Source organism: Anomaloglossus baeobatrachus, chromosome 5, assembly GCF_048569485.1.
Source record: "Anomaloglossus baeobatrachus isolate aAnoBae1 chromosome 5, aAnoBae1.hap1, whole genome shotgun sequence".
NCBI lineage: Eukaryota > Metazoa > Chordata > Amphibia > Anura > Aromobatidae > Anomaloglossus > Anomaloglossus baeobatrachus.
The window spans coordinates 595,647,291-595,670,694 of record NC_134357.1 but is presented as its reverse complement, the minus strand read 5'-3'; the positions used below and the strand labels follow the sequence as shown (position 1 = coordinate 595,670,694).

The 23,404-nt window shown below is 63.7% G+C and overlaps 1 protein-coding gene across 1 annotated transcript in view; it reads right to left on the bottom strand.

Moving 5' to 3' along the window:
• HELZ (helicase with zinc finger) overlaps positions 1–18,722 on the bottom strand; it is a 172,259-nt gene extending 153,537 nt beyond the window's left edge. The window contains exon 1 of the mRNA XM_075351503.1: positions 18,689–18,722. The gene's annotated coding sequence lies outside the window, so the exon portion shown is untranslated. The remainder of the gene's footprint in view (positions 1–18,688) is intronic.
• Positions 18,723–23,404: the final 4,682 nt, after the last annotated feature.

The window sequence follows — 23,404 nt, the reverse complement described above, 5'->3', positions numbered from 1 at the left end:
AAGCCCGCAGGACAGGGGCGCTCGCACTGGGACGAAGCCCGCAGGACAGGGGCGCTCGCACTGGGACGAAGCCCGCAGGACAGGGGCGCTCGCACTGGGACGAAGCCCGCAGGACAGGGGCGCTCGCACTGGGACGAAGCCCGCAGGACAGGGGCGCTCGCACTGGGACGAAGCCCGCAGGACAGGGGCGCTCGCACTGGGACGAAGCCCGCAGGACAGGGGCGCTCGCACTGGGACGAAGCCCGCAGGACAGGGGCGCTCGCACTGGGACGAAGCCCGCAGGACAGGGGCGCTCGCACTGGGACGAAGCCCGCAGGACAGGGGCGCTCGCACTGGGACGAAGCCCGCAGGACAGGGGCGCTCGCACTGGGACGAAGCCCGCAGGACAGGGGCGCTCGCACTGGGACGAAGCCCGCAGGACAGGGGCGCTCGCACTGGGACGAAGCCCGCAGGACAGGGGCGCTCGCACTGGGACGAAGCCCGCAGGACAGGGGCGCTCGCACTGGGACGAAGCCCGCAGGACAGGGGCGCTCGCACTGGGACGAAGCCCGCAGGACAGGGGCGCTCGCACTGGGACGAAGCCCGCAGGACAGGGGCGCTCGCACTGGGACGAAGCCCGCAGGACAGGGGCGCTCGCACTGGGACGAAGCCCGCAGGACAGGGGCGCTCGCACTGGGACGAAGCCCGCAGGACAGGGGCGCTCGCACTGGGACGAAGCCCGCAGGACAGGGGCGCTCGCACTGGGACGAAGCCCGCAGGACAGGGGCGCTCGCACTGGGACGAAGCCCGCAGGACAGGGGCGCTCGCACTGGGACGAAGCCCGCAGGACAGGGGCGCTCGCACTGGGACGAAGCCCGCAGGACAGGGGCGCTCGCACTGGGACGAAGCCCGCAGGACAGGGGCGCTCGCACTGGGACGAAGCCCGCAGGACAGGGGCGCTCGCACTGGGACGAAGCCCGCAGGACAGGGGCGCTCGCACTGGGACGAAGCCCGCAGGACAGGGGCGCTCGCACTGGGACGAAGCCCGCAGGACAGGGGCGCTCGCACTGGGACGAAGCCCGCAGGACAGGGGCGCTCGCACTGGGACGAAGCCCGCAGGACAGGGGCGCTCGCACTGGGACGAAGCCCGCAGGACAGGGGCGCTCGCACTGGGACGAAGCCCGCAGGACAGGGGCGCTCGCACTGGGACGAAGCCCGCAGGACAGGGGCGCTCGCACTGGGACGAAGCCCGCAGGACAGGGGCGCTCGCACTGGGACGAAGCCCGCAGGACAGGGGCGCTCGCACTGGGACGAAGCCCGCAGGACAGGGGCGCTCGCACTGGGACGAAGCCCGCAGGACAGGGGCGCTCGCACTGGGACGAAGCCCGCAGGACAGGGGCGCTCGCACTGGGACGAAGCCCGCAGGACAGGGGCGCTCGCACTGGGACGAAGCCCGCAGGACAGGGGCGCTCGCACTGGGACGAAGCCCGCAGGACAGGGGCGCTCGCACTGGGACGAAGCCCGCAGGACAGGGGCGCTCGCACTGGGACGAAGCCCGCAGGACAGGGGCGCTCGCACTGGGACGAAGCCCGCAGGACAGGGGCGCTCGCACTGGGACGAAGCCCGCAGGACAGGGGCGCTCGCACTGGGACGAAGCCCGCAGGACAGGGGCGCTCGCACTGGGACGAAGCCCGCAGGACAGGGGCGCTCGCACTGGGACGAAGCCCGCAGGACAGGGGCGCTCGCACTGGGACGAAGCCCGCAGGACAGGGGCGCTCGCACTGGGACGAAGCCCGCAGGACAGGGGCGCTCGCACTGGGACGAAGCCCGCAGGACAGGGGCGCTCGCACTGGGACGAAGCCCGCAGGACAGGGGCGCTCGCACTGGGACGAAGCCCGCAGGACAGGGGCGCTCGCACTGGGACGAAGCCCGCAGGACAGGGGCGCTCGCACTGGGACGAAGCCCGCAGGACAGGGGCGCTCGCACTGGGACGAAGCCCGCAGGACAGGGGCGCTCGCACTGGGACGAAGCCCGCAGGACAGGGGCGCTCGCACTGGGACGAAGCCCGCAGGACAGGGGCGCTCGCACTGGGACGAAGCCCGCAGGACAGGGGCGCTCGCACTGGGACGAAGCCCGCAGGACAGGGGCGCTCGCACTGGGACGAAGCCCGCAGGACAGGGGCGCTCGCACTGGGACGAAGCCCGCAGGACAGGGGCGCTCGCACTGGGACGAAGCCCGCAGGACAGGGGCGCTCGCACTGGGACGAAGCCCGCAGGACAGGGGCGCTCGCACTGGGACGAAGCCCGCAGGACAGGGGCGCTCGCACTGGGACGAAGCCCGCAGGACAGGGGCGCTCGCACTGGGACGAAGCCCGCAGGACAGGGGCGCTCGCACTGGGACGAAGCCCGCAGGACAGGGGCGCTCGCACTGGGACGAAGCCCGCAGGACAGGGGCGCTCGCACTGGGACGAAGCCCGCAGGACAGGGGCGCTCGCACTGGGACGAAGCCCGCAGGACAGGGGCGCTCGCACTGGGACGAAGCCCGCAGGACAGGGGCGCTCGCACTGGGACGAAGCCCGCAGGACAGGGGCGCTCGCACTGGGACGAAGCCCGCAGGACAGGGGCGCTCGCACTGGGACGAAGCCCGCAGGACAGGGGCGCTCGCACTGGGACGAAGCCCGCAGGACAGGGGCGCTCGCACTGGGACGAAGCCCGCAGGACAGGGGCGCTCGCACTGGGACGAAGCCCGCAGGACAGGGGCGCTCGCACTGGGACGAAGCCCGCAGGACAGGGGCGCTCGCACTGGGACGAAGCCCGCAGGACAGGGGCGCTCGCACTGGGACGAAGCCCGCAGGACAGGGGCGCTCGCACTGGGACGAAGCCCGCAGGACAGGGGCGCTCGCACTGGGACGAAGCCCGCAGGACAGGGGCGCTCGCACTGGGACGAAGCCCGCAGGACAGGGGCGCTCGCACTGGGACGAAGCCCGCAGGACAGGGGCGCTCGCACTGGGACGAAGCCCGCAGGACAGGGGCGCTCGCACTGGGACGAAGCCCGCAGGACAGGGGCGCTCGCACTGGGACGAAGCCCGCAGGACAGGGGCGCTCGCACTGGGACGAAGCCCGCAGGACAGGGGCGCTCGCACTGGGACGAAGCCCGCAGGACAGGGGCGCTCGCACTGGGACGAAGCCCGCAGGACAGGGGCGCTCGCACTGGGACGAAGCCCGCAGGACAGGGGCGCTCGCACTGGGACGAAGCCCGCAGGACAGGGGCGCTCGCACTGGGACGAAGCCCGCAGGACAGGGGCGCTCGCACTGGGACGAAGCCCGCAGGACAGGGGCGCTCGCACTGGGACGAAGCCCGCAGGACAGGGGCGCTCGCACTGGGACGAAGCCCGCAGGACAGGGGCGCTCGCACTGGGACGAAGCCCGCAGGACAGGGGCGCTCGCACTGGGACGAAGCCCGCAGGACAGGGGCGCTCGCACTGGGACGAAGCCCGCAGGACAGGGGCGCTCGCACTGGGACGAAGCCCGCAGGACAGGGGCGCTCGCACTGGGACGAAGCCCGCAGGACAGGGGCGCTCGCACTGGGACGAAGCCCGCAGGACAGGGGCGCTCGCACTGGGACGAAGCCCGCAGGACAGGGGCGCTCGCACTGGGACGAAGCCCGCAGGACAGGGGCGCTCGCACTGGGACGAAGCCCGCAGGACAGGGGCGCTCGCACTGGGACGAAGCCCGCAGGACAGGGGCGCTCGCACTGGGACGAAGCCCGCAGGACAGGGGCGCTCGCACTGGGACGAAGCCCGCAGGACAGGGGCGCTCGCACTGGGACGAAGCCCGCAGGACAGGGGCGCTCGCACTGGGACGAAGCCCGCAGGACAGGGGCGCTCGCACTGGGACGAAGCCCGCAGGACAGGGGCGCTCGCACTGGGACGAAGCCCGCAGGACAGGGGCGCTCGCACTGGGACGAAGCCCGCAGGACAGGGGCGCTCGCACTGGGACGAAGCCCGCAGGACAGGGGCGCTCGCACTGGGACGAAGCCCGCAGGACAGGGGCGCTCGCACTGGGACGAAGCCCGCAGGACAGGGGCGCTCGCACTGGGACGAAGCCCGCAGGACAGGGGCGCTCGCACTGGGACGAAGCCCGCAGGACAGGGGCGCTCGCACTGGGACGAAGCCCGCAGGACAGGGGCGCTCGCACTGGGACGAAGCCCGCAGGACAGGGGCGCTCGCACTGGGACGAAGCCCGCAGGACAGGGGCGCTCGCACTGGGACGAAGCCCGCAGGACAGGGGCGCTCGCACTGGGACGAAGCCCGCAGGACAGGGGCGCTCGCACTGGGACGAAGCCCGCAGGACAGGGGCGCTCGCACTGGGACGAAGCCCGCAGGACAGGGGCGCTCGCACTGGGACGAAGCCCGCAGGACAGGGGCGCTCGCACTGGGACGAAGCCCGCAGGACAGGGGCGCTCGCACTGGGACGAAGCCCGCAGGACAGGGGCGCTCGCACTGGGACGAAGCCCGCAGGACAGGGGCGCTCGCACTGGGACGAAGCCCGCAGGACAGGGGCGCTCGCACTGGGACGAAGCCCGCAGGACAGGGGCGCTCGCACTGGGACGAAGCCCGCAGGACAGGGGCGCTCGCACTGGGACGAAGCCCGCAGGACAGGGGCGCTCGCACTGGGACGAAGCCCGCAGGACAGGGGCGCTCGCACTGGGACGAAGCCCGCAGGACAGGGGCGCTCGCACTGGGACGAAGCCCGCAGGACAGGGGCGCTCGCACTGGGACGAAGCCCGCAGGACAGGGGCGCTCGCACTGGGACGAAGCCCGCAGGACAGGGGCGCTCGCACTGGACGAAGCCCGCAGGACAGGGGCGCTCGCACTGGGACGAAGCCCGCAGGACAGGGGCGCTCGCACTGGGACGAAGCCCGCAGGACAGGGGCGCTCGCACTGGGACGAAGCCCGCAGGACAGGGGCGCTCGCACTGGGACGAAGCCCGCAGGACAGGGGCGCTCGCACTGGGACGAAGCCCGCAGGACAGGGGCGCTCGCACTGGGACGAAGCCCGCAGGACAGGGGCGCTCGCACTGGGACGAAGCCCGCAGGACAGGGGCGCTCGCACTGGGACGAAGCCCGCAGGACAGGGGCGCTCGCACTGGGACGAAGCCCGCAGGACAGGGGCGCTCGCACTGGGACGAAGCCCGCAGGACAGGGGCGCTCGCACTGGGACGAAGCCCGCAGGACAGGGCGCTCGCACTGGGACGAAGCCCGCAGGACAGGGGCGCTCGCACTGGGACGAAGCCCGCAGGACAGGGGCGCTCGCACTGGGACGAAGCCCGCAGGACAGGGGCGCTCGCACTGGGACGAAGCCCGCAGGACAGGGGCGCTCGCACTGGACGAAGCCCGCAGGACAGGGGCGCTCGCACTGGACGAAGCCCGCAGGACAGGGCGCTCGCACTGGGACGAAGCCCGCAGGACAGGGGCGCTCGCACTGGACGAAGCCCGCAGGACAGGGGCGCTCGCACTGGGACGAAGCCCGCAGGACAGGGGCGCTCGCACTGGGACGAAGCCCGCAGGACAGGGCGCTCGCACTGGGACGAAGCCCGCAGGACAGGGGCGCTCGCACTGGGACGAAGCCCGCAGGACAGGGGCGCTCGCACTGGGACGAAGCCCGCAGGACAGGGGCGCTCGCACTGGGACGAAGCCCGCAGGACAGGGGCGCTCGCACTGGGACGAAGCCCGCAGGACAGGGGCGCTCGCACTGGGACGAAGCCCGCAGGACAGGGGCGCTCGCACTGGACGAACCCCAGGACAGGAGCGCTCGCACTGGGACGAACCCCCCAGGACAGGAGCGCTCGCACTGGGACGAACCCCCCAGGACAGGAGCGCTCGCACTGGGACGAACCCCCCAGGACAGGAGCGCTCGCACTGGGACGAACCCCCCAGGACAGGAGCGCTCGCACTGGGACGAACCCCCCAGGACAGGAGCGCTCGCACTGGGACGAACCCCCCAGGACAGGAGCGCTCGCACTGGGACGAACCCCCCAGGACAGGAGCGCTCGCACTGGGACGAACCCCCCAGGACAGGAGCGCTCGCACTGGGACGAACCCCCCAGGACAGGAGCGCTCGCACTGGACGAACCCCCACAGGACAGGAGCGCTCGACTGGACGAACCCCCCAGGACAGGAGCGCTCGCACTGGGACGAACCCCCCAGGACAGGAGCGCTCGCACTGGGACGAACCCCCCAGGACAGGAGCGCTCGCACTGGGACGAACCCCCCAGGACAGGAGCGCTCGCACTGGGACGAACCCCCCAGGACAGGAGCGCTCGCACTGGGACGAACCCCCCAGGACAGGAGCGCCTCGCACTGGGACGAACCCCCCAGGACAGGAGCGCTCGCACTGGGACGAACCCCCCAGGACAGGAGCGCTCGCACTGGGACGAACCCCCCAGGACAGGAGCGCTCGCACTGGGACGAACCCCCCAGGACAGGAGCGCTCGCACTGGGACGAACCCCCCAGGACAGGAGCGCTCGCACTGGGACGAACCCCCCAGGACAGGAGCGCTCGCACTGGGACGAACCCCCCAGGACAGGAGCGCTCGCACTGGGACGAACCCCCCAGGACAGGAGCGCTCGCACTGGGACGAACCCCCCAGGACAGGAGCGCTCGCACTGGGACGAACCCCCAGGACAGGAGCGCTCGCACTGGGACGAACCCCCCAGGACAGGAGCGCTCGCACTGGGACGAACCCCCCAGGACAGGAGCGCTCGCACTGGGACGAACCCCCCAGGACAGGAGCGCTCGCACTGGGACGAACCCCCCAGGACAGGAGCGCTCGCACTGGGACGAACCCCCCAGGACAGGAGCGCTCGCACTGGGACGAACCCCCCAGGACAGGAGCGCTCGCACTGGGACGAAACCCCCCAGGACAGGAGCGCTCGCACTGGGACGAACCCCCCAGGACAGGAGCGCTCGCACTGGGACGAACCCCCCAGGACAGGAGCGCTCGCACTGGACGAACCCCCAGGACAGGAGCGCTCGCACTGGGACGAACCCCCCAGGACAGGAGCGCTCGCACTGGGACGAACCCCCCAGGACAGGAGCGCTCGCACTGGGACGAACCCCCCAGGACAGGACCGCTCACACAGGGACGAAGCCCCCAGGGCAGAATCGCTCGCATGGGGACAAACCTCACAGGACAGGAGCGCTCGCACTGGGACGAACCCCCCAGGACAGGAGCGCTCGCACTGGGACGAACCCCCCAGGACAGGAGCGCTCACACAGGGACGAAGCCCCCAGGGCAGAATCGCTCGCATGGGGACAAACCTCACAGGACAGGAGCGCTCGCACTGGGACGAACCCCCCAGGACAGGAGCGCTCGCACTGGGACGAACCCCCAGGACAGGACCGCTCACACAGGGACGAAGCCCCCAGGGCAGAATCGCTCGCACTGGGACGAACCCCCAGGACAGGAGCGCTCGCACTGGGACGAACCCCCAGGACAGGAGCGCTCGCACTGGGACGAACCCCCCAGGACAGGAGCGCTCGCACTGGGACGAACCCCCAGGACAGGAGCGCTCGCACTGGGACGAACCCCCCAGGACAGGAGCGCTCGCACTGGGACGAACCCCCCAGGACAGGAGCGCTCGCACTGGGACGAACCCCCCAGGACAGGAGCGCTCGCACTGGGACGAACCCCCCAGGACAGGAGCGCTCGCACTGGGACGAACCCCCCAGGACAGGAGCGCTCGCACTGGGACGAACCCCCCAGGACAGGAGCGCTCGCACTGGGACGAACCCCCCAGGACAGGAGCGCTCGCACTGGGACGAACCCCCCAGGACAGGACCGCTCACACAGGGACGAAGCCCCCAGGGCAGAATCGCTCGCATGGGGACAAACCTCACAGGACAGGAGCGCTCGCACTGGGACGAACCCCCAGGACAGGAGCGCTCGCACTGGACGAACCCCCCAGGACAGGAGCGCTCACACAGGGACGAAGCCCCCAGGGCAGAATCGCTCGCATGGGGACAAACCTCACAGGACAGGAGCGCTCGCACTGGGACGAACCCCCCCAGGACAGGAGCGCTCGCACTGGGACGAACCCCCCAGGACAGGACCGCTCACACAGGGACGAAGCCCCCAGGGCAGAATCGCTCGCATGGGGACAAACCTCACAGGACAGGAAAGCCCACACGAGGATGAACCCTGCAAGACAGGAGCGCTCACACGAGGACGAATCCCACAGGGCCGAGCCGCTTGCACGCAGACGCCCCCCGCAGGGTAGGACCGCCCGCACGCAGACGCCCCCCCAGGGCAGGACCGCCTGCACGGAGACGCATCCCGCAGGGCAGGACCATCCGCACGGAGACGGCACCCCGCAGGGCAGGACCGCCCGCACGGAGACGCACCCCGCAGGACAGAGCCGCTCGCACAGAGACACACAGCGCAGGGCAGAGCCGCTCATACAGAGACGCCCCCCGCAGGGAAGAGCCGCTTGCACGGAGACGCACCCCGCAGGGCAGGACCGCCCGCACGGAGACGCACCCCCGCAGGGCAGGACCGCCCGCACGGAGACGCACCCCGCAGGGCAGGACCGCCCGCACGGAGACGCACCCCGCAGGGCAGGACCGCTCGCACAGAGACACACAGCGCAGGGCAGAGCCGCTCATACAGAGACGCCCCCCGCAGGGAAGAGCCGCTTACACGGAGACGCACCCGGCAGGGCCGCACGAACGGAGATGCCACCCTCAGGGCAGGAGCGCTTGCACGGGGACGCACCCCCGCAGGACTAGACCGCTCGCACAGAGACGAACCCCGCAGAACAGAGGCGCCCACATGGGGACGAACCCCCCCACCCCGGGCAGGACCGCTCACACCGGGAAGAATCCCACAGGACAGGACCGCTCACACGAGGACAAACCCTGCAGGGCAGGACCGCTCACTGGGACGACCCCCCAAGGGCAAGACCGCTCGCACGAAGACGAACCCTGCAGGACAGGAAAGCTCACACGCAGACAACCCCCCCACCCCGAGGACAGGAGGGCTCGCACGGTGACGGAGCTTGCAGGACAGGACCGATCGCACCTGGACGAACCCCGCAGGACAGGACCGCCTGCACAGGGACGACCGCGCAGGGCAGGACCGCTCACACGAGGACGAACCCCGCAGGGCAGGACCGCTCACACGAGGACGAACCCCGCAGAGCAGGACCGCTCACACGAGGACGAACCCCGCAGGGCAGGACCGCTCACACGAGGACGAACCCCACAGGGCAGGACCGCTCACACGAGGACGAATTCCGCAGGGCCGAGCTGCTCGCACGGAGACAAAACCCGCAGGAGAAGAGCGCTCGCACGGGGACGAACCCCGCAGGGCAGGAGCGCTCGCACGGGGACGAACCCCGCAGGACAAGAGCGCTCACACGAGGATGAACCCCGCAAGACAGGACCGCTCACACGAGGACAAATCCCACAGGACAGGACCGCTCGCACGTTGACGAACCCCGCAGAACAGAGGCGCCCACATGGGAACGAACCCCCCCACCCCGGGCAGGACCGCTCACACCGGGAAGAATCCCACAGGACAGGACCGCTCACACGGGGACAAATCCCATAGGACAGGACCACTCACTGGGACGACCCCCCACGGGCAAGACCGCTCGCACGAAGACGAACCCTGCAGGACAGGAAAGCTCACACGCAGACAACCCCCCGCCCCGAGGACAGGAGGGCTCGCACGGTGACGGAGCTTGCAGGACAGGACCGATCGCACCAGGACGAACCCCGCAGGACAGGATCGCTCACACAGGGATAAAGCCCGCAAAACAGAACCGCTCACACAGGGACGCGCCCCCCCCTCCCCGAGGACAGGACCGCTCACACGGGAACGGACCCCGCAGGACAGGACCGCTCTCACACAGGGACGCGCCCCCCCCTCCCCAAGGACAGGACCGCTCACACGGGAACGGACCCCGCAGGACAGGACCGCCTGCACGAGGACGAATCCCACAGCGCAGGACCGCTCACACGAGGACGAACCCCGCAGGGCAGGACCGCTCACACGAGGACGAACCCAACAGGGCAGGACCGCTCACACGAGGACGAACCCCACAGGGCAGGACCGCTCACACGAGGACGAATTCCGCAGGGCCAAGCTGCTCGCACGGAGACGAAACCCGCAGGAGAAGAGCGCTCGCACGGGGACGAACCCCGCATGACAAGAGCGCTCACACGAGGATGAACCCCGCAAGACAGGACCGCTCACACGAGGACGAATCCCACAGGACAGGACCGCTCGCACGTTGACGAACCCCGCAGAACAGAGGCGCCCACATGGGAACGACCCCCCCACCCCGGGCAGGACCGCTCACACCGGGAAGAATCCCACAGGACAGGACCGCTCACACGGGGACAAATCCCATAGGACAGGACCACTCACTGGGACGACCCCCCAAGGGCAAGACCGCTCGCACGAAGACGAACCCTGCAGGACAGGAAAGCTCACACGCAGACAACCCCCCGCCCCGAGGACAGGAGGGCTCGCACGGTGACGGAGCTTGCAGGACAGGACCGATCGCATCAGGACGAACCCCGCAGGACAGGATCGCTCACACAGGGATAAAGCCCGCAAAACAGAACCGCTCACACAGGGACGCGCCCCCCCCTCCCCGAGGACAGGACCGCTCACACGGGAACGGACCCCGCAGGACAGGACCGCCTGCACGAGGACGAATCCCACAGCGCAGGACCGCTCACACGAGGACGAATCCCACAGCGCAGGACCGCTCACACCAGGACGAATCCCACAGCGCAGGACCGCTCACACCAGGACGAATCCCACAGCGCAGGACCGCTCACACCAGGACGAATCCCACAGCGCAGGACCGCTCACACGAGGACGAATCCCACAGCGCAGGACCGCTCACACGAGGACGAATCCCACAGCACAGGACAGCTCGCACGAGGACGAATCCCGCAGGACAGGACAGCTCGCACGAGGACGAATCCCACAGCACAGGACAGCTCGCACGAGGACGAATCCCGCAGGACAGGACAGCTCGCACGAGGACGAACCCCGCAGGGCAGGACCGCTCGCACGAGGACGAACCCCGCAGGGCAGGACCGCTCGCACGAGGACGAACCCCGCAGGGCAGGACCGCTCGCACGAGGACGAACCCCGCAGGGCAGGACCGCTCGCACGAGGACGAACCCCGCAGGGCAGGACCGCTCGCACGAGGACGAACCCCGCAGGGCAGGACCGCTCGCACGAGGACGAACCCCGCAGGGCAGGACCGCTCGCACGAGGACGAACCCCGCAGGGCAGGACCGCTCGCACGAGGACGAACCCCGCAGGGCAGGACCGCTCGCACGAGGACGAACCCCGAAGGGCAGGACCGCTCGCACGGAGACGACCCCCCACAGGGCAGAGGCGCCCACATGGGGATGAACCCCCCCACCCCGGGCAGGACCGCTCACACCGGGAAGAATCCCACAGGACAGGACCGCTCACACGAGGACAAATCCCATAGGACAGGACCACTCACTGGGACGACCCCCCAAGGGCAAGACCGCTCGCACGAAGACGAACCCTGCAGGACAGGAAAGCTCACGCGCAGACAACCCCCCCACCTCGAGGACAGGAGGGCTCGCACGGTGACGGAGCTTGCAGGACAGGACCGATCGCATCAGGACGAACCCCGCAGGACAGGATAGCTCACACAGGGACAAAGCCCGGACAGGACCGCTCACACAGGGACGCGCCCCCCCCTCCCCGAGGACAGGAGCGCTCACACGGGAACGGACCCCGCAGGACAGGATCGCTCACACAGGGACAAAGCCCGCAGGGCAGGACCGCTCACACGAGGACGAATCCCACAGCGCAGGACCGCTCACACGAGGACGAATCCCACAGCACAGGACCGCTCACACGAGGACGAATCCCGCAGGGCAGGACCGCTCGCACGAGGACGAACCCCGCAGGGCAGGACCGCTCGCACGAGGACGAATCCTGCAGGGTAGGACCGCTCGCACGAGGACGAATCCTGCAGGGTAGGACCGCTCGCACGAGGACGAACCCCGCAGGACAGGACCGCTCGCACGGAGACGAACCCCGCAGGGTAGAGCATCTCGCACGGAGACGAACCCCGCAGGGTAGAGCATCTCGCACGAAGACGAAACCCCCCGGACAGAAGCGCCCGTACGGGGACAAACCCCCGAGGACAGGACCGCTCGCACGGGAACAAACCCCCCCCCCTGAGGACAGGACCGCTCGCACGGGGACAAACCCCGCAGGGCAGGAGCGCTCGCACGGGGACAAACCCCGCAGGGGAGGAGCGCTCGCACGGGGACAAACCCCGCAGGGCAGGGCCGCCCGCTCTGAGACGCCCCTCGCTCTGAGACGCCCCCCGCTCTGAGACGCCCCCCGCAGGGCAGGGCCGCCCCCCGCTCTGAGACGCCCCCCGCAGGGCAGGGCCGCCCCCCGCTCTGAGACGCCCCCCGCAGGGCAGGGCCGCCCGCTCTGAGATGCCCCCCGCAGGCAGGGCCGCCCGCTCTGAGACGCCCCCCGCAGGGCAGGGCCGCCCGCTGTGAGACGCCCCCTGCAGGGCAGCGCCGCCGGCTCTGAGACGACCCCCCGCAGGGCAGGATCGCTCGCACCGGGACAAACTCCCCCCCCCCCCTTCAAGGACAAGACCGCTCACACAGGGACAAATCCCGTAGGACAGGACCGCTCACACAGGGACAACACCCCCCCCCCCCCCCCGGGACAGGACCGCTTGCACGGGGTCAGACCCCGCAGGACAGGACCGCTCGCACAGGGACGAACCCCCCCCACCGAGGACAGGAGCGCTCGCACGGGGATAAACCCCCCCAAGGACAGGAGCGCTCCCACAGGGACAAATCCCGCAGGCCAGGATTGCTCGCACGGTGACAAACCCTGCAGAACAGGACCGCTCGCACGGGGACAACAGCCCAGGGCAGGGTCGCTCGCACGGAGGATGAACCTCCCACGGCAGATGTGCTCGCACATCACTAATACCCCCAATATATCCCACTAATCACACATCACTTCTACCCCCCAATATACATACTCCCACTGTGTCCCGGCCCCTCTCCCCAGTTCTGCCTCGTCTCCCCCTGGTTCTCTGCTGTTAGCGTCATCTCTCACAGGTTCTCCCCTTCTCTCCATCCTCGCGCCTCTTCCTCTCCATGGTTCTCCCCCTCCGTGTCCCAGCTCATCTCCCTGAATCTTCTTCCTCTCCCCGGTTCTCCCTCCCCTGTCCCTCTTCTCCCCGGGTCTCTCCGTGTTCCCTCTTCTCCCCGGGTCTCTCCGTGTTCCCTCTTCTCCCCGGGTCTCTCCGTGTTCCCTCTTCTCCCCGGGTCTCTCCGTGTTCCCTCTTCTCCCCGGGTCTCTCCGTGTTCCCTCTTCTCCCCGGGTCTCTCCGTGTTCCCTCTTCTCCCCGGGTCTCTCCGTGTTCCCTCTTCTCCCCGGGTCTCTCCGTGTTCCCTCTTCTCCCCGGGTCTCTCCGTGTTCCCTCTTCTCCCCGGGTCTCTCCGTGTTCCCTCTTCTCCCCGGGTCTCTCCGTGTTCCCTCTTCTCCCCGGGTCTCTCCGTGTTCCCTCTTCTCCCCGGGTCTCTCCGTGTTCCCTCTTCTCCCCGGGTCTCTCCGTGTTCCCTCTTCTCCCCGGGTCTCTCCGTGTTCCCTCTTCTCCCCGGGTCTCTCCGTATTCCCTCTTCTCCCCGGGTCTCTCCGTATTCCCTCTTCTCCCCGGGTCTCTCCGTCCTCCCTCTTCTCCCCGGGTCTCTCCGTGTTCCCTCTTCTCCCCGGGTCTCTCCGTGTTCCCTCTTCTCCCCGGGTCTCTCCGTGTTCCCTCTTCTCCCCGGGTCTCTCCGTGTTCCCTCTTCTCCCCGGGTCTCTCCGTGTTCCCTCTTCTCCCCGGGTCTCTCCGTCCTCCCTCTTCTCCCCGGGTCTCTCCGTCCTCCCTCTTCTCCCCGGGTCTCTCCGTCCTCCCTCTTCTCCCCGGGTCTCTCCGTGTTCCCTCTTCTCCCCGGGTCTCTCCGTCCTCCCTCTTCTCCCCGGGTCTCTCCGTATTCCCTCTTCTCCCCGGGTCTCTCCGTATTCCCTCTTCTCCCCGGGTCTCTCCGTATTCCCTCTTCTCCCCGGGTCTCTCCGTATTCCCTCTTCTCCCCGGGTCTCTCCGTATTCCCTCTTCTCCCCGGGTCTCTCCGTATTCCCTCTTCTCCCCGGGTCTCTCCGTATTCCCTCTTCTCCCCGGGTCTCTCCGTATTCCCTCTTCTCCCCGGGTCTCTCCGTATTCCCTCTTCTCCCCGGGTCTCTCCGTATTCCCTCTTCTCCCCGGGTCTCTCCGTATTCCCTCTTCTCCCCGGGTCTCTCCGTATTCCCTCTTCTCCCCGGGTCTCTCCGTATTCCCTCTTCTCCCCGGGTCTCTCCGTATTCCCTCTTCTCCCCGGGTCTCTCCGTATTCCCTCTTCTCCCCGGGTCTCTCCGTATTCCCTCTTCTCCCCGGGTCTCTCCGTATTCCCTCTTCTCCCCGGGTCTCTCCGTATTCCCTCTTCTCCCCGGGTCTCTCCGTATTCCCTCTTCTCCCCGGGTCTCTCCGTATTCCCTCTTCTCCCCGGGTCTCTCCGTATTCCCTCTTCTCCCCGGGTCTCTCCGTATTCCCTCTTCTCCCCGGGTCTCTCCGTATTCCCTCTTCTCCCCGGGTCTCTCCGTATTCCCTCTTCTCCCCGGGTCTCTCCGTATTCCCTCTTCTCCCCGGGTCTCTCCGTATTCCCTCTTCTCCCCGGGTCTCTCCGTATTCCCTCTTCTCCCCGGGTCTCTCCGTATTCCCTCTTCTCCCCGGGTCTCTCCGTATTCCCTCTTCTCCCCGGGTCTCTCCGTATTCCCTCTTCTCCCCGGGTCTCTCCGTATTCCCTCTTCTCCCCGGGTCTCTCCGTATTCCCTCTTCTCCCCGGGTCTCTCCGTATTCCCTCTTCTCCCCGGGTCTCTCCGTATTCCCTCTTCTCCCCGGGTCTCTCCGTATTCCCTCTTCTCCCCGGGTCTCTCCGTATTCCCTCTTCTCCCCGGGTCTCTCCGTATTCCCTCTTCTCCCCGGGTCTCTCCGTATTCCCTCTTCTCCCCGGGTCTCTCCGTATTCCCTCTTCTCCCCGGGTCTCTCCGTATTCCCTCTTCTCCCCGGGTCTCTCCGTATTCCCTCTTCTCCCCGGGTCTCTCCGTATTCCCTCTTCTCCCCGGGTCTCTCCGTATTCCCTCTTCTCCCCGGGTCTCTCCGTATTCCCTCTTCTCCCCGGGTCTCTCCGTATTCCCTCTTCTCCCCGGGTCTCTCCGTATTCCCTCTTCTCCCCGGGTCTCTCCGTATTCCCTCTTCTCCCCGGGTCTCTCCGTATTCCCTCTTCTCCCCGGGTCTCTCCGTATTCCCTCTTCTCCCCGGGTCTCTCCGTATTCCCTCTTCTCCCCGGGTCTCTCCGTATTCCCTCTTCTCCCCGGGTCTCTCCGTATTCCCTCTTCTCCCCGGGTCTCTCCGTATTCCCTCTTCTCCCCGGGTCTCTCCGTATTCCCTCTTCTCCCCGGGTCTCTCCGTATTCCCTCTTCTCCCCGGGTCTCTCCGTATTCCCTCTTCTCCCCGGGTCTCTCCGTATTCCCTCTTCTCCCCGGGTCTCTCCGTGTTCCCTCTTCTCCCCGGGTCTCTCCGTGTTCCCTCTTCTCCCCGGGTCTCTCCGTGTTCCCTCTTCTCCCCGGGTCTCTCCGTGTTCCCTCTTCTCCCCGGGTCTCTCCGTGTTCCCTCTTCTCCCCGGGTCTCTCCGTGTTCCCTCTTCTCCCCGGGTCTCTCCGTGTTCCCTCTTCTCCCCGGGTCTCTCCGTGTTCCCTCTTCTCCCCGGGTCTCTCCGTGTTCCCTCTTCTCCCCGGGTCTCTCCGTGTTCCCTCTTCTCCCCGGGTCTCTCCGTGTTTCCCTCTTCTCCCCGGGTCTCTCCGTGTTCCCTCTTCTCCCCGGGTCTCTCCGTGTTCCCTCTTCTCCCCGGGTCTCTCCGTATTCCCTCTTCTCCCCGGGTCTCTCCGTATTCCCTCTTCTCCCCGGGTCTCTCCGTATTCCCTCTTCTCCCCGGGTCTCTCCGTATTCCCTCTTCTCCCCGGATCTCTCCGTATTCCCTCTTCTCCCCGGGTCTCTCCGTATTCCCTCTTCTCCCCGGGTCTCTCCGTATTCCCTCTTCTCCCCGGATCTCTCCGTATTCCCTCTTCTCCCCGGGTCTCTCCGTATTCCCTCTTCTCCCCGGGTCTCTCCGTATTCCCTCTTCTCCCCGGATCTCTCCGTATTCCCTCTTCTCCCCGGGTCTCTCCGTATTCCCTCTTCTCCCCGGGTCTCTCCGTGTTCCCTCTTCTCCCCGGGTCTCTCCGTATTCCCTCTTCTCCCCGGGTCTCTCCGTATTCCCTCTTCTCCCCGGGTCTCTCCGTATTCCCTCTTCTCCCCGGGTCTCTCCGTATTCCCTCTTCTCCCCGGGTCTCTCCGTATTCCCTCTTCTCCCCGGGTCTCTCCGTGTTCCCTCTTCTCCCCGGGTCTCTCCGTATTCCCTCTTCTCCCCGGGTCTCTCCGTATTCCCTCTTCTCCCCGGATCTCTCCGTATTCCCTCTTCTCCCCGGGTCTCTCCGTATTCCCTCTTCTCCCCGGGTCTCTCCGTATTCCCTCTTCTCCCCGGATCTCTCCGTATTCCCTCTTCTCCCCGGGTCTCTCCGTATTCCCTCTTCTCCCCGGGTCTCTCCGTATTCCCTCTTCTCCCCGGGTCTCTCCGTGTTCCCTCTTCTCCCCGGGTCTCTCCGTGTTCCCTCTTCTCCCCGGGTCTCTCCGTGTTCCCTCTTCTCCCCGGGTCTCTCCGTCCTCCCTCTTCTCCCCGGGTCTCTCCGTATTCCCTCTTCTCCCCGGATCTCTCCGTATTCCCTCTTCTCCCCGGGTCTCTCCGTATTCCCTCTTCTCCCCGGGTCTCTCCGTATTCCCTCTTCTCCCCGGGTCTCTCCGTATTCCCTCTTCTCCCCGGGTCTCTCCGTATTCCCTCTTCTCCCCGGGTCTCTCCGTATTCCCTCTTCTCCCCGGGTCTCTCCGTATTCCCTCTTCTCCCCGGGTCTCTCCGTATTCCCTCTTCTCCCCGGGTCTCTCCGTATTCCCTCTTCTCCCCGGGTCTCTCCGTATTCCCTCTTCTCCCCGGGTCTCTCCGTGTTCCCTCTTCTCCCCGGGTCTCTCCGTATTCCCTCTTCTCCCCGGGTCTCTCCGTATTCCCTCTTCTCCCCGGGTCTCTCCGTATTCCCTCTTCTCCCCGGGTCTCTCCGTATTCCCTCTTCTCCCCGGGTCTCTCCGTATTCCCTCTTCTCCCCGGGTCTCTCCGTATTCCCTCTTCTCCCCGGGTCTCTCCGTGTTCCCTCTTCTCCCCGGGTCTCTCCGTATTCCCTCTTCTCCCCGGATCTCTCCGTATTCCCTCTTCTCCCCGGATCTCTCCGTATTCCCTCTTCTCCCCGGATCTCTCCGTATTCCCTCTTCTCCCCGGATCTCTCCGTCCTCTCTCCTCTCCCCGGATCTCTCCGTCCTCTCTCCTCTCCCTGGGTCTCTCCGTATTCCCTCTTCTCCCCGGGTCTCTCCGTATTCCCTCTTCTCCCCGGATCTCTCCGTATTCCCTCTTCTCCCCGGATCTCTCCGTATTCCCTCTTCTCCCCGGATCTCTCCGTATTCCCTCTTCTCCCCGGATCTCTCCGTATTCCCTCTTCTCCCCGGATCTCTCCGTATTCCCTCTTCTCCCCGGATCTCTCCGTATTCCCTCTTCTCCCCGGGTCTCTCCGTATTCCCTCTTCTCCCCGGGTCTCTCCGTATTCCCTCTTCTCCCCGGATCTCTCCGTATTCCCTCTTCTCCCCGGATCTCTCCGTATTCCCTCTTCTCCCCGGATCTCTCCGTCCTCTCTCCTCTCCCCGGATCTCTCCGTCCTCTCTCCTCTCCCCGGATCTCTCCGTCCTCTCTCCTCTCCCCGGATCTCTCCGTCCTCTCTCCTCTCCCCGGATCTCTCCGTCCTCTCTCCTCTCCCCGGATCTCTCCGTCCTCTCTCCTCTCCCCGGATCTCTCCGTCCTCTCTCCTCTCCCCGGATCTCTCCGTCCTCTCTCCTCTCCCCGGATCTCTCCGTCCTCTCTCCTCTCCCTGGATCTCTCCGTCCTCTCGCCTCTCCCCGGATCTCTCTATCCTCTCTCCTCCCTCTTCTCCCCGTCCTCTCTCCTCTCCCCGGATCTCTCTATCCTCTCTCCTCCCTCTTCTCTCCGTCCTCTCTCCTCTCCCCGGATCTCTCTATCATCTCTCCTCTCTCCTCCCTGTCCTCTACCCGGTTCTCCCACTCCGTCCCGGCTCCGCCGCCCCCGTTATATAACGTCTCCCCCGGAGCCCGGCCCGCTCACCCGCACCTCCTCCCCGGCGGCCGCTGCAGCTCCCAGGCCGCCCGCTTTCGTCCTGTGCTCCGGGCCCGCTCTGTCCCCGGCGCCGGGTACTCTCCTAGTCCTGCAGGCCGAGAATGTAAACAGACGGGCGGACCGCGCACTGAAGGCCTCCCCGCTGCCTCCCGCGGAGCTGGCGGCTGTGTACGGGCTGCGGGTGACGCCGGGAGTGCGGGCGGAGCGGCGGGACGTGCTGGGGCCGGGCACGGCCAGGGACGGCGGGGGGTCGGCTCCTACCTGTCATTACTTTCTACGCCATCTTGGATCCGACTTGTCAAGAGCCGCAAAGCACGACGGGAAGTACGAGAGACGGGACCGGAAGTGAGAGGGACGGAGATCGGAAGTAACTGGATAACAGACCGGAAGTGTGAGACCCGAAAAGAGACCGGAAGTGTGAGAGACCCGGGGGGAGGGGGGAGACCGGAAGTGTGAGAGACCTTGGGGGGACCGGAAGTGTGAGAGACCTGGGGGGGGACAGTAAGTGTGAGAGACCAGGGGGGGGGGAGACCGGAAGTGTGAGAGACCTGGGGGGGAGACCGGAAGTGAGTGACCTGAGGAGAGACCGGAAGTGTGAGACCTGAGGAGAGACCGGAAGTGTGAGACCTGAGGAGAGACCGGAAGTGTGAGACCTGAGGAGACCGGAAGTGTGAGACCTGAGGAGAGACCGGAAGTGTGAGACCTGAGGAGAGACCGGAAGTGTGAGACCTGAGGAGACATAAGGAGTGAGAACGTCTACATGTATTGTGCAAGAGCCTGAAAGAGCCGACATGTAGGAGCTAAGACAAGAAGAAAGGGAAAAAAACCAAAATGTTATATATGGCCTGGTCATAAACAGACCAAAGGAAAAAGGCAAGGAAGAAGAAAAGAAAAAGAGAAGAAAAAAAGGAGAGGGAGGGAACAAAACGATATAAGTCACCTCCATGCAGTGCTACTCCTACGTTGGATCCCATAGCGGTCCCCCGCCGCTAGATGTAGAACTGATCCTGGAAAAGAATAGAATTCTGTTCCCGGACAATGGTTAATAAATCAATGCAAAATGCGAAAAGATCCAGCGTAGCGCCCCCTTATGGTAACATCTCCATGACTTTTTTTGAGGAAAGGTATATCCATTCACATCCATTGGTCATCAGACATGCCCGGGTGTGGCGTAGATATATTGATGACATTTTCCTAATTTGGGATGGTGACTTCAATTCCTTACAAACTTTCTTTTTAGAAATTAACACCTTCATGCCCGGCCTTTCCTTCGCAATACATCATGATGAATTTCGGATCAACTTTCTAGATTGTACGGTCCTTAAACAGGAAGATGGAGTTCTCACCACAGACATATATTCAAAACCAACAGATAAGAATAGTGTGTTGTATTATACAAGCAATCACCCGAGACATGACACGTGCTTTACCCATCTCTCAGCACATGCGTGTAGACAGACTTGTCTCTGGAAAAGACCAGAAACTTAAGAGACACGAGGAGATGAGTAACAAATCTATGCAAAGGGGTTATCCATCACAGATTGCTACAACTGAAACTTCCTGTTACGTCACCGCCGAAGTCTGCTCCAGCGACTTCTGCTCCGATCGCCAGGCGACGCCGTTTTCCTACCATGGATGGTGCTGGTGATGGGAGAGAAGTCGATGCCAGCGGCACCAGTGGGCGCAGGCTCCGATCATCCACTGGGCTGGGTTTGCTTGGGATCTGCAGTACCGCTGGCTGACTGTGGGTGGCATGTGTCTTCCAGCTGAAGTTGCCAGCGTTCAGCTACAGCCAATGGGAAGACACCACACCCTTCTTATTTCCCCTCCTGTCACATGATCACTGCCAGATATAGTTCTGATTTTCCTGGCTCCTGTTACGTCCTATTCTGTTGGTGATTCCTGTGTTGACTTCTGCGTGTTTTTGACTACCCTTCTGCCTACTGTTTTTGTACCTGATCTGACCTCTGCTACGTTTGCTGACTACGTCACTGCCTGCCGATTCTGTCCCTGTTCCGCTATTCCTGGTTTGACCCTGCCTGACTACTACTCTCATCGGACTGCAGCCTTCCACGGGTAGTGATCTCCAGGGTCCTGTGTAATTCCAAATCCCTGTATAGGGGTTAAAGGGTTTCAGGGTTCTGGGGGTCCTGCTTGGTAAGTGGCTTCCCTCTAGCCTCCCCTTTACAGCCCATCTATCTGAGTCTGTGGATCCAGGCAGGCGTTACACTTCCACGTCAGTCAGATCACGTGAATCACAGAGTCAGACCCCTTTTATTAACACCTATCATCCGTTCTCACCAATGTTGAAACGTATAATTTTACATAGTTACATAGTTACTTAGGTTGAAAAAAGACCTAGGTCCATCTAGTTCAACCTTCCTCCACCAGTTCTACATTTAGTCACTAAGTCATTTATAACCAACAATGTTTTGTGTACTGAGGAAATCATCCAGCCCTTTTTTAAAAGCTGTTATAGTATCTGCCATTACTACCTCTTGTGGTAGTGTATTCCACAGTCTGACCGCTCTAACTGTAAAGAACCCTTTCCTATTTAGGTGTCGGAATCGCTTTTCTTCCACTCGCAGTGAGTGCCCCTGGTCCTTAGTACTGTCTTTGGAAGAAATAAGTCATGTGCCAGTCCTTTATATTGACCACACATGTATTTATACATATAAATGAGATCTCCTCTGAGACGTCTTTTTTCTAAGCTAAACATATCTAACTTTTTCAACCTGTCATCATATGGGCGGCCTCCATTACCCATCATACGGGAGGCCTCCATTACCCATCATACGGGCGGCCTCCATTACTCATCATACAGGTGGCCTCCATTCCTCATCATATGGGAGGCCTCCATTCCTTGTAATAGTTTAGTTGCCCACCTTTGAAGTGACTGTAACTTCTGAATGTCCTTTTTAAAATGTGGAGCCCAAAACTGGATCCCGTATTCCAGATGTGGCCTTACAAGTGATTTATAGAGGGGTAACACTACGTTGGGATCACGGGATCTAATCTCTCTTTTTATACACCCTAAAATCTTGTTTGCTTTAGCAGCTGCTGCCTGACATTGATGCTGCTGCTCAGCTTATTTGTAATGAGAATACCCAAGTCCTTCTCCTGTTCTGTATCCCGAGTTTACTTCCATTTAATGTATACGCAGCTATAGGATTACTCCGTCCTAGGTGCATTACTTTACATTTATCAACATTAAATCTCATTTGCCAAGTATCTGCCCATTCTGACATCTTATCCAGATCTTTTTGTAATATTGTACTATCCAGGTCAGTTTTTAATATCCTACATAGTTTGGTGTCATCGGCAAAGACTGACACTGTACTATCAATCCCATCCACAAGGTCATTAATAAAGAGAGTAAAAAGAATCGGTCCAAGCACAGATCCCTGCGGCCCCCACTGCTCCCTGTACAGATCCCTGCGGTCCCCACTGCTGACTATAGCCCATTTAGAGAATGTACCATTTATGACTACTCTTTACGTCATTGGCCTATTTTGCGCTCAGCTGATTCACATATCACTGAGTTCCAAAATCCCCCTTATTTTGATTCCCCGATTCTTAAGAATAATTTAGTCCAGGCCGACATCATAGATCTCTCAATTAAGATTTCAAGAGATTGATCACATTGACATCCATCGCAGAGGCGGCGATAGAGTTAGACGCCTCTTGGAAAAGGAAGCCAAGTGGATCCACATTTTAGATACGCTGGAGCCCCGCGGTTTGAACCGTAGGTATGAGACTGGCATGTAGGCCCGGCATCCTTGATCTCATCCCTTTTATACCTCCTTACTCTAGTCCGATTATATTTGTGAGGTTCCATAGTAAATCATTTCTTATTAAGTGTAGGAGTAGTAGTGTTCCCTCCCTCTCCTTTTTTTCTTCTCTTCTCTTTTCTCCCGTTTTTTTCTCTTTTTCTTTTCTTCTTCCTTGCCTTTTTCCTTTGGTCTGTTTATGACCAGGCTATATACTGTACAGACCAAAAGTTTGGAGACACCTCATTCAAAGAGTTTTCTTTATTTTCAGGACTCTGAAAATTGTAGATTCACATTGAAGGCATCAAAACTATGAATTATCACGTGTGGAATGAAATACTTAACAAAAAAGTGTGAAACATCTGACAATATGTCTTATATTCTAGGTTCTTCAGAGTAGCCACCTTTTGCTTTGATTACTACTTTGCACACTCTTGGCATTCTCTTGATGAGCTTCAAGAGGTAGTCACCGGAAATGGTTTTCCAACAGTCTTGATTGAGTTCCCAGAGATGCTTAGCACTTGTTGGCCCTTTTGCCTTCACTCTGCGGTCCAGCTCACCCCAAACATCTCGATTGGGTTCAGGTCTAGTGACTGTGGAGGCCAGGTCATCTGGCGTAGCACCCCATCACTCTCCTTCTTAGTCACATAGCCCTTACACAGCCTGGAGTTGTGTTTGGGGTCTTTGTCCTGTTGAAAAATAAATGATGGTTCAACTAAACGCAAACCGGATGGAATAGCACGCCGCTGCAAGATGCTGTGGTAGCCATGCTGGTTCAGTATGTCTTCAATTTTGAATAAATCCCCAACAGTGTCACCAGCAAAGCCCCCCCACACCATCACACCTCCTCCACCATGCTTCTCGGTGGGAACCAGCCATGTAGAGTCCATCCATTCACCTTTTCTACAAAGACACGGTGGTTGGATCCAAAGATCTCAAATTTGGACTCATCAGACCAAAGCACAGATTTCCACTGGTCTAATGTCCATTCCTTGTGTTCTTTACCCAAACAAGTCTCTTCTGCTTGTTGCCTGTCCTTAGCAGTGGTTTCCTAGCAGCTATTTTACCATGAAGGCTGCTGCACAAAGCCTCCTCTTAACAGTTGTTCTAGAGATGAGAAGCTGTTTCCAAACTTTTGGTCTATACTGTATAACATTTTGTTTTTTTCCCATTCTCCTTCTTGTCTTATCTCCTACATGTCGGCTCT